We start from the raw sequence: 11,562 nt of genomic DNA, 5'->3' as shown, positions 1-11,562 counted from the left end.
CAATAGCAGTCAAAGTTTCAGTCCTTTTCTCTCTCTTATTTTTACGCATTTTATCTTTCTTCCAACAACCTGTCGACAATATCCTCTCGTGATTTCCCTGCCGATTATCGAAATCCAACACGGGAGTCCTCAGTTTATCTCATTTCTTTTCGGTAAAGGAAGGGGAAGGAGAGAACTCCATTTCATCTCCTTTCTTTTTTTAATCTCATTATTTTCTATTTCTAAGTGGCTTTCTCTCTTACTTTGAAACTTGTGCTATACATGCAACTGATATGCATTTTGACTTTCATCTCCTCTTTTGCTTTTAGCCCTTATTCCAAGATTTCTCTCATCTCAAGTCATTTAAATTTTGAACTAATTTTGTGTAAAGAAATTAGTCATATTCAAATCTCTTTTAACTTCTATGTTTCACTCATATAAATTTAATAAAAATATTCTTTCAACTTTATATTTTGTTTGAAAAAATAAGTTTTGTCGTTACCTTTCGATTTTTTAAGAAAATCTCGAAAATACTTTTAAATTAAAAAAAAAAACTTTAGTTTTGGATGAAAAATAGTTAATTTCTTTTTTTTTTAAAATACCCTTAAATTTTCAAAAAAAATTTCAAAAATATCATTAAACTTTCAAAGATGTTTCAAAAATACCCTTGAGTTTTTTAAATTTGGAGATAATTTATGAGATATCGACTAGATGGACGGTAAATAAAAATTAAAATTTTCTTATTCATGTGTAGGGTGTTAATACTACTTTTAAAATTTAATGAGTATTTTTAAATACAAATTCAGTTGATGGGCGTCACTTAAGTTCAAGCCTAATGAAATCCAATTTTACCCTACAACCGAAATTGATTATAGAACATATTTATCATGCTACAACCACCTAAAATAACTTAAAAAGTCCTAGATCAAACTTATTTTGATCTAAAATATCTTAAAGTTATATGAAAAAACTAGAATTGACCATGACCCTGCACAACTTAAAATAGATTTGAATTGGACATGGAAAGTTTAAATTGACTGAACCAAAATTGAAACAATTGAACCAAGTAAATCAAAAGTTAGATGACTACAACAAGCCAAACGAACAAGCTTAAATTGATTGAACCCAAGTTGAAATAATTGAACTGAGATGATCGAAAGTTAGATGATTACAACGAGCCACAGTAGCCGAAGTAAGCCGTATTCCAAGATTTCTATAATTTTAATAATTTTTTTATAATAATTTTAATAATTTTATTTCTTTGAGAAAAAGGATAGATAATTGGTTTAGTAGAAACTTAAACAAAGAAGGGATTCATATATGTTCACAATTTATTTCCAATTCTCGAAAAAAAAATTAAAAAAAAAAAAAAAAAAACAGAAGAAATTGAGTAAAAGTGACTAATAACATTTCCCTTTCTTTTTTAATAGAAACTAACAAAATTAAGAAATCAAGTTAACATATATATATATATATATATTGTTGAGAAATTATGATCATCACAACTAGGATCCATAATAATTTCATAAATTCAAACCCAACTTACATCTGCCACTAAAATGTATTGAGTTGTTATCATATACAAAAAGAAATGGCTTAAAAAAATTAAAATTAGGATGGTGAAAGAGATTAATAGAAATATTGTGATGTTATGTACCATTGTAAGACGGGTGCTTAAACAATGAAGTCAAGTGCTTGAGAGACTTCATGATCCCCACCAAGATATGAAGATTTTTGGCAAAACTAGGGAGAGAATTAGGGATCCAATGATCCATCTCTTGTATTTTCCGCTAAGATTAAACTTCTAGATTTGAGAGAAGGTGGGGGAGCAAATTTTGGGGAGAGAAATGAATAATCCAAATAGAGCAGAGACAAAGCTAAAAGCTTAACATGTACAGACACACAGACATAGAAGAAGGAGAGAGAGAGGAGAAGGTGACCATTGTTGAATAGATTATGAGTAGCCCAAAATTAGAAGAGTCTTAGTTGGAATTGAAATTTATATTCGGAAGTAATTTTACAAAAATGTGTGCTTCAAAAGAAACAAAGAGTAAATGAAAAAGAAGAAATCTGGAACGCATTAAAAAAAATGAAGTGAGATATTACATTTGAGAGCTTCCAAAAGGGATTGAAACAAGGAGGAGGCAAAAGATGGGGTTAAATGGACAACATCTTGCACTATCTTAATAGAAGTCTACTTGACGAATCTTAATAGAGGTATCTTAGTAGAAATAACAGTGCACAAACATAGATGATGCCAATATTTAGATAAATAAAGATGAACAATATCCAACTTTTTGTGATTATAACCATAAGAGTAGGAGGGCAAAAGAGGGAGAGGGTAAGATGTAGGGGTGTACATGGTCCAGTTGGATCAGGTTGGGGGATTTTTTTTACCCAACCCAAAAGTTTGGGTTGGTTGGATTGGTAACCCAACTCAACCCAAAATTTTTCACAACCCAACCCAACCCTCTATTTTCGGGTTGGGTTCGGGTTGGGTTGTCAAATTTTTTTTTTAAGTTTTATTTATCCACAATCTATAATTAATTCGGAAACAATCTTAAATAAAATANAAAAAAAAAAAAAAAAAAAAAAAAAAAAAAAAAAAAAAAAAAAAAAAAAAAAATCAATAAAAAATAACGAGCAAAAATTGTAACAAATTAGCATAGTTCAATATTGTCATAAAACTAAAACAACTAAATACCGACATTTTTTAGACTTGGTTAAAATAACAAAAATACAACGGTAAATGTTCATGGACTAACCTCAATACCACTCTGGCAAATCCATTAATATGAAAGAATCTTCATAATAATTCTATATATTTTATTTGGCTCGGGTCGAGCGTTTTGCCCATGAACCCGGAACCAAACCGATTCAGTTCGGGTTCAGAAAAATGAATCCAACCCTACCCGAAATGCTAATCCAATCCAACCAAATCCTTATAATTTTGGTTGAGTTGGTCCGAGTTGTTGGGTTGCCGAGTTGAATGTACACCCCTAGTAAGAGTGCAAAAGACAAGGAAGGGAGAGGTACCCACTAGGTGTGACAAAGGTAGAGGAAGGGGCTGTACCCCACTGGGCGTGTACCATCCCCCAAGATGCCTAGGTTTCATCTCCTTTCATTTTTCTGTGTGATTTTCTCTCTCTTCCAAATTGAGCCTTGCATGAGTAACCCCTCTCAACCTTTGACTTTCACTTAATTTTGCGGAAACTTCTCTTTAATTTAAAATTAATAAAAATACTTTTTCAATTCTGTATTTTCTTTTTTTTTTTAATTTTTTTTTAAAGTACCCTTCTTTTTTTTAGAGAATCTAAGAAATATTCTTAATTTTTTTTTTAAATACAACTTTCAAAAATATCATTAAACTTTCAAAAATATTTTAAAAAAATCCTTGAGAATGAGATGTCATATTAAAAAAAGTAAAGACATGGAGTGTTCATTATAAAAATAAAGACATTGAGAGTTCATTATAAAACTAAAACATACCTATTTATTGATTGATTTCAACTCGAAAGTTTTCTGCATTGTCATTGATAAAGCTATCTGGACCGCTTCCGTTTTCGAGAATAGTGTTTCTTAGCCACTCGTTGTATTTATCTACATCACTCAGATCAAAGTTGCTGCCAAAGTCGGGTGGATCGTTTTCTAAAACATTTAAGAGATAAACATATTCTGCTAATTGTTGTTGTCTTCCTTCATTTCCAAAATTTGTAGCAACATTGTCCAAGTTGGTTGAATCAGGCAAAGCGATGTTCTTCGACATCAACTGATTCCCTTCTTATGTGCCACTAAATTTCATTGCTTCTAGCTGCTGAGCTACATCAGCTTGATATATATCTAAGAATTGAATTTCATCAAATACACGAGAAGAAGTTACCTTTGGAGTCGTCTTATTGATGCTATATGGAATTGAATTATAGTTTGAAGCAACATGCTGAAAAATTGTGGTCAAGCATTATGACAAAATGATTTACAAAATTGGCACTAAGAAGCAGTCTAGGATTAGGCACAGGCTTAGGAGCAATAAGTCGGAATCTTATCCCTCTTGAAAGAGAGGTTGAACCCCCCTGTGTTGATTTGTTTGCCTCATGATTGTGCTGTGTAGATTTATTTGCCTCATGATTGTGCCGTGTAGATTTGTTTGCCTCATGATTGTGCTGCTTTTGCACCAACGGAGGAAGTTGAGTCCGGACGGAGAAATTGAATTTGGATGCTTCCATCCTTGGAGCTAATTTATTTTTTCTCCCCCTTTTCGTGGACTCTACTTGTGCTTTGTATTTTTAATAGGTTTAGGAGCAATCTAAAAGTACATAGTGGGAAAATAGTAAGCAAACTTGATAGAAGAATACCTGTAGGTGGTTAGCTACCTGGTGTAGGGTCAAACATGGTTCATTCATCAACTTAAGTATAAGTTTTGGGGACCTTCAAAACCCAAAGAAAACATAATAATAACAATTAGAAATACATCATCGCATTCAAATCCTAAAAAAAATAAAAATAACTAGGTAAAATTACATTTATCATCTAGCTTGTTGAGGGCATCAGAGAACTTGCGACTTCGTTCCATATTCCAAACAAGACGTGATCTGGTATTACTGGAAATATAATATTCCTTCCCTCTTCCATTATCCTCATCAGCTCTTGTATGTCCAAAATTGGTAGGTTTTGAGTAATATGTAACTCTCTTCACCTTGTTTGTTCCTTCTATATCATCCGTTCATCTCTTTCCTTTCAAGTATGAATCAACTACAGTATCATGGGAATTAGTTGGCGTATTTTGCACTTTTTCGTTATAGCTCATAAGTTGATAGTTAATACTACAATTATTATTATAACTAACTGCATCGGTGGACCGAGACAAAACAACAGTGTTTTCGTTTTGGACACCGACAGATTCTTTTCCAGATTTGGCTTTTTCTACGCAATTTTCTTTATGGGTTAGCTTGGCTATGTTTATGTTACTCTCATACACGTGTTTCTATACATATTTGAGATCATCCTTAGAAATAGGTTTTGAAGAAAGTAACATGCTCCTTCTGCCAATGCTTTCGTAGCTACCTTCAAGTTCATCGCTGAAGACATAACTGCTCGACAACTAAATAGCTTGAGAATAATGAAGACATTTAATTGAATGAGATAGTAAATCAAAATTGAGCTTACAAATGACAGCAATATTCATCTTAAGGAACACGTGGAAGAACAAAAAACTGCCCATATCAGGCATGCTAACGTTAGCTATGACAAGGTCCAACTGGTCACCTTTTTCTTGAATTATTGATAGAGCAATACATCCTAGTCAAGTGGTCGTAACCGAAGATTACAAAAATAAAAAAATAAAAAAAATAAAAATTATGTCATGCACACTAAGTTCATAGAAAAGAAAAAACAAAAGCTTAAAACCAAGGATATTAGGGTTTAGGGTTTGTAACTAGCCCCACAAACCAATTATACTTTGAGAAAATGAATAGATAATTGATCAGATACACATCATTTTTCTTATTGAAACATAAAGAAGGAATGCATTCATATCTTATACTTTTATACTTTGAATCTATTTTTAATTCCCATAAAAAGAAAGAGAAGAAATAGTTAAGAAATAGTTAAGCAATCAAGTTAAAATTCCTTTTTTTTTTTTTAATTTGAGAAGTTGCTGATGATCACAACAACTATCCATAATAATTTCATAAACTCAAACCCCATCACACATCTGGTACTCAAATGCATTGAGTTTTTTTTTAAGGATTGCAACATGTAACGAGATATAAAAAGAAGAATAACATTAACTTTAGACTATTGCTTAAAAAATTAAAATTAGGATGATGAAAGAGATTAATGGCAATATTGTGATGCTATGTACCATTGTAAGAATGCTGCCTAAGCAATGAACTCAAGTGAATCAGGCACTTGATCCATCACCAAGATATGAAGATTTTTGGCAAAACTAGGGAGAGAATCAGGCACCCAATGACCCATATCGTGCAACATTTCCTTTGGAGAGTTTGAGAGAGGAGATTAAACTTCTAGATTTGAGAGAAACTAAGAGGGCAAATGTTGGGGGAGAGAGATAAACAACTTAAAAAAAAAAAGAGAGACAAACTTTAGTTTTGAGAGGAGCTAAGGGCAAATTTTGGTGGAGAGAGATGAACAACCCCAAAAAGAAAAGCTTAACATGTAGAGACACATACATAGAAGGAGACACACAGAGAGTCAACAACGGTGCTTGGTGCTTGGTGCTTGGTGCTTAGTGAAACAGGGCTTGATCAAGGCAAAAGCAAGATGAGAAAGTGACAATTGCTAAATAGATGAGAACAAAGAGTGAATGATAAAGAAAAAATCTAAAATGAAAAGGCATTAAAAGAGAAGAAAGTCGGACCTTAAATTTGAGAGCTTCCAAAAAGAAGTAAAGGTAAAAGATGGGGTTGAATGGGCAACACCTTACATTACCACCCGCAAAAACAACATGGGAGGTGAGACATTCATCAAACACATATTGGGCAGCACATATTATGAAACAGTCTCAGTTTGGATGAGAAGAGGGCAATTGCGGAATGGATAAGAGTAGCACAGAATTGAAACAGTCTCAGTTTGGATTGAAATTTATATCCACGGTTTGAAGTAGTTTTACAAAATTGGGTGCTTCAAAAGAAATATAGAGTGAATGAAAGAGAAGAAATCCGACATGGAAAGACATTAAAAAATAAGAAAGTAAGATTTTACCTTTGAGAGCTTCCAAAAGGGACCGAAAGGAGGAGGCAAAAGGTGGGGTTGAATGGTTAACACCTTGTAGGAGCAAAAACATGGAGGGGGACATTCATCATAGGCTTTAAGCATAACATTAGCTTTAGACTCTTGCATAAAAAATTAAAATTAGGATGGTGAAAAGAGATGAATGGAATGCTCTATACCATTGTAAGATTGTTTCTCAAGCAATGAAGAAGTGCTTGAGAGACAAAGGTTCATGATCCACGAGCAAGATAAGAAGATTTTTGGCAAAGCTAGGGAGAGAATGAGAAACCCAAAGATCCATTTTCTGCATTTCTCATTTCTCACAGAGCATCTGAAAGAAGGGAGATTGAACTTCTAGATTTGAGATAAATTCTCATTTCTCACCGACAATCGAAAAGAACAGAGATTAAACTTCTAGATTTGAGATTATTTCTCACGGAGATCTGTAAGAAGAGAGATTAAACTTTTCGATTTGAGAGAAAACTAGAGGGGAAATTTTGAGGAGAGAGATGAACAACCCAAAAAGAGAAGAGACAAAGCTAAAAGTTGAAAATGCAAGAAGAGGGAGAGAGTCGTGACTGTGCTTAGTGAAAGAGAGCTTGATCAAGGCAAAAGCAAAAGGAGAATCTAGCGATACTTTTTTTTTTTTTTTCTATTTGAGAAGTTGTTGATAGATCACAACAATGATACATAACAATTTCATTAGCTCAAACCCCATCATACATCTACCACTAAAATGTATTAAGTATCTTTTAAGGATTGAAACATGTAACCAGATATCAAAAGAAGCATAATATTAACTTTAGACTATTGCTCTTCGTAATATAATCTTCTCATCAACCATTCAATCGTTCTTTCACTAACAATTGGTATCATAGCTATCTTCTTAAGGGATCTGTGAGATCAAGATGGAAGGAGAATCTAGTTTTTCCGCTATTGCACCACCAATTTTCGATGGAGACAATTATCAAATGTGGGCAGTTCGTATGGAGACTTATCTGGAGGCTTTGGATCTTTGGGAAGTAATAGAAGATGATTACGAGGTCCCTCCGCTTCCAGCAAATCCTACTGTAGCACAAATCAAATTACAGAAGGAAAAGAAGACAAGGAAATCAAAGGCGAAAGCTTGCCTATTTTCCGTTGTATCTCAAATGATCTTCATGCGAATAATGTCCCTTAAAACAGCAAAGGAAATTTGGGATTATCTCAAGGCTAAATATGAAGTAGATGAGAGGATTCGTGGAATGAAAGTCCTTAATTTGATCATGGATTTCGAGTTGCAGAAGATGAAGGAGTCTGAATCGGTGAAAGAGTACTCTGACAGACTTCTCAACATTGCCAACAAGGTGAGATTGTTTGGTTCTGTATTAAATGATTCCAGGATCGTTGAAAAGCTGCTAGTCACTGTTCCAGAGAAGTTTGAAGCCACCATTACTAAGAACACCAAAGACTTGTCAAAGATTTCTCTTACAGAACTCTGGAATGCTTTACAAGCACAAGAGCAAAGTGTTATATATTTAACCTGAGTTTTTTCCTTATTTAGATTCATATTATTTAGATTCACACGATTTCATTAGTTGATTGAATACCTCCGTTTGACCATTTGACAAACACGTCGACTGGATTACCAAAGTTGTAGATGGCAATTTTGTAGGAAGTGGCACAGGTTTAGTGCCAGTCTCCAGCCATTTTTAGGATAAGTTATATTTAAATACGTAAATCTGTTCCGAAGATTTTACCACCTCATTTTAAGCACAGTCAAAATTTCAGCAATTCTCTCTCTTTGTTATTTTACGCGTTTTATTTTCTTCCAACAACTTCCTGTCAACGATTTCCTCTCACCGAAAAGAAAAGAATTTCTCTCGCCGATTATCGAAAAACAACACAAAGGAGGTCTATGAGGCAAGAAGGGGTGATTGAAAGTGTCTTACATGTTAAGCATCAAGACAACAGCAGGTATAAAAACAACAAAAATTTCAAAAATCAATTGACGAATGGAGATCCATTTGCCAATTATTAGAAGACAAAAGGAGGAGGTTTCAAAAAATCCTATCCACCTTGCCGCCATTGTGAGAAGAAAGGTCATCCACCATAAGTGTTGGAGAAGACCTGACGTCTTCTGCTCCAAATGCAATCAACTTGGACATGAAGTTGTGATCTGCAAAGCTAAAGATCAGGTGAAAGAAGTAGATGCACAGGTAGTTGATCAAGAAGAAGAAGAAGATCAATTGTTTATGGTCACTTCTTCCTCAGGCAAAGAATCAAGCGAGAGCTCGTTGATTGACAGTGGGTGCACAAATCACATGACATATGACAAAGAGTCTTTTGAGGAATTAAGAGACATTGAAGATAAGAGAGTGATGATTGGCAATGGTGAACACTTGGAAGTCAAGGGAAAAGGCACAGTAGCTATAACAAGTTATGAAGGTCCAAAATTTATTTCAGATGTTTTATTTGTGCCTAAAATTGATCAAAATATCTTTAAGTGTTGGTCAATTACTTGATAAAGGCTCGAAAAAGCTGCAACTGGTTCATACTGATCTTTGTGGTACTCAGCGAACACCATCATTAAATGGTAATCTTTATTACATTGTTTTTATTGATGATCTAACAAGAATGTGTTGGATCTTCTTGCTGAAGCAAAAGTCAGAAGTTGCAGGTGTATTTCGGGAATTCAAAGCCAGAGTTGAGAATGAAAGTGCATGCTTAATTCAGACTATAAGATCAGATAATAGCAAAGAGTACACTTTAGAAACTTTTAACAGGTTTTGTGAAGAGGCTATGATTGAACATCAATTGACAGCACCATACACTCCTCAACAAAATGACGTCAGTGAAAGGATGTAACGCCCCTAATTTTCTCTATCCTAAATAGCGACGTTACCTTGTAATCATATAACGAAAGTGCGATAGTTTATGTAAGATAGCCTCAAAACTGACAATACGTTCATTATTATAAGCAGCTCATGCCTGGGGAAAACAATAACGACAGCCTAACCTAGAAATAAACAACGAATAACTAGAGGGACAAGTGCCATAACTAATAACCGAGAGAATCCAACAAGACGTCTACGACACTACAAACCCTCCTTAAGACTTCCACAGCCTTCGCAGCACCCACCGTCAGCAGTACATGGGGGCCTTACCCTTACCTAAAAATATGGGTAGCACGTGGCTTGAGTATTATATGAAATACCCAGTAAGTCGCCCACTGTTGGAGTTAAGCATATAATCATACATTAGGATACACACGATCGCATACAATACACATACATAAGCACAAGTGTCAAAAGAAAGAAAACTGAGAGAGGGGTCTGTCTTCCATTCTTCCCATGGCCTTAGGCCCTTGCTTTGTCCGGGCGGGGGTGGATGCATGGTACTTTCCCACACATGGCCCACGTGTGTGACTGTGAGCCCACTAGGCGAGCTCACAAGCGAACTCCCTCGGCCTGGCTTGGTCGGGTATGTATGACATACAATACCGGACGCCACGGACAAAGGAGGGCCTGCATGATATCGTGGCGAACACAATATCGAATATACACGTCCATACGATCAGTGGCATAACGGGGGAGTGCTCAGGTACATAACCATAGCGTGCATGAGGTTCTTAGGCTTTACATCCATGGCATTATACATACAACGTTCCATCCCCTTGCCGCATTACATAGCATAACTGGGTCAACATCAAGCAAGCATATCATAGCATACTAGTCATCTCATTCATGGCATGCGGGGTTCTCATGACAATCATGACATGTCAATCAAGCTCATACATACAGGGTAACAAACTGTGTCATAAAAATCATATACATAAACATGGCATACATAGCATTTCACTGCAAGAGTCACATACATAAACATGGCATACATAGCATTTCACTGCAAGAAACATCTAACCTAGCATACAACAACACACATGGTGCATGCAAGGGCCACAGGGCACGCACCAACATACATACATAACTAACGCCAACAGTAAGGTTACTTACCTCGATGGTCTCGGTTGAAGTCACTCACAACGAGCTAATCCCAACGGTTAAATATGTCCTATGATAACCACATAAAAACATAGGAACCTTTCATGACATACCCTAGCTAAACTTCATGCTATTTATCAAAATAAACCCCCAACCTAATCTGTCTTTAACGTTTAGGAACCATACTGACCTCGGATGGTAAAACTAAGGGCATAAACGGCTTCGGAAGGGTCAACAACCTTGGAATCGATATATTATAGTGATACCGAGTCACCAAGCCGAGCTGCCGAGCCGACCAACTAAGCCGCCAAGCCGAGCTGCGGGATTTGACAGAGCCGAGCCGCGGGTTTTGATGGAGCCGAGCCGCCGTACACGTCAAGCTGAGCCGAGAGCACGCGTGCAGAGCCGAGACCAAGACTGCAGCGCACGTCCGTATTGGGCCGAAATGCACAGGGCCCGCATTTATTCCGTGGGCCGGTTCAGAGGCCGAAACCCGACCCGACTTTGCGTCTTCTTCACCCGAGGATCCTGATGAACCCTAATCGCCGAGTTCGACTGCCGTTGCCGATGAGACCACCGTCATCCTTGGCGATGCGTCTTTCCCGCTTGTCCCGAAGTACCTTGGCGTCGGTTTGCTACTACCTACGGGCTCCCATAAGTCCAAAGTCTCGCGACGTTTTCGATCCCTCACCTAACCTTCCAGCTCCTCTCTCACAGGTACAATAGTGGCTCGAAAGGAAAAGTCGGCTACTAAGTTTACCTAGGGTTTAATACGGGGACTCAAGGCATTAATACACCCTTGCTGGCAAGGCATGCCTCACCGAAAATCCCACCATTTCCGGCGAGATTTAAGGATTTTTTCTTTTTTTTTTTT

Source organism: Cucurbita pepo, chromosome LG01 (assembly GCF_002806865.2).
Source record: "Cucurbita pepo subsp. pepo cultivar mu-cu-16 chromosome LG01, ASM280686v2, whole genome shotgun sequence".
NCBI classification, from domain to species: Eukaryota; Viridiplantae; Streptophyta; class Magnoliopsida; order Cucurbitales; family Cucurbitaceae; genus Cucurbita; species Cucurbita pepo.
The sequence above is the reverse complement of the archived record's forward strand: the minus strand, read 5'-3'. Positions refer to the sequence as shown.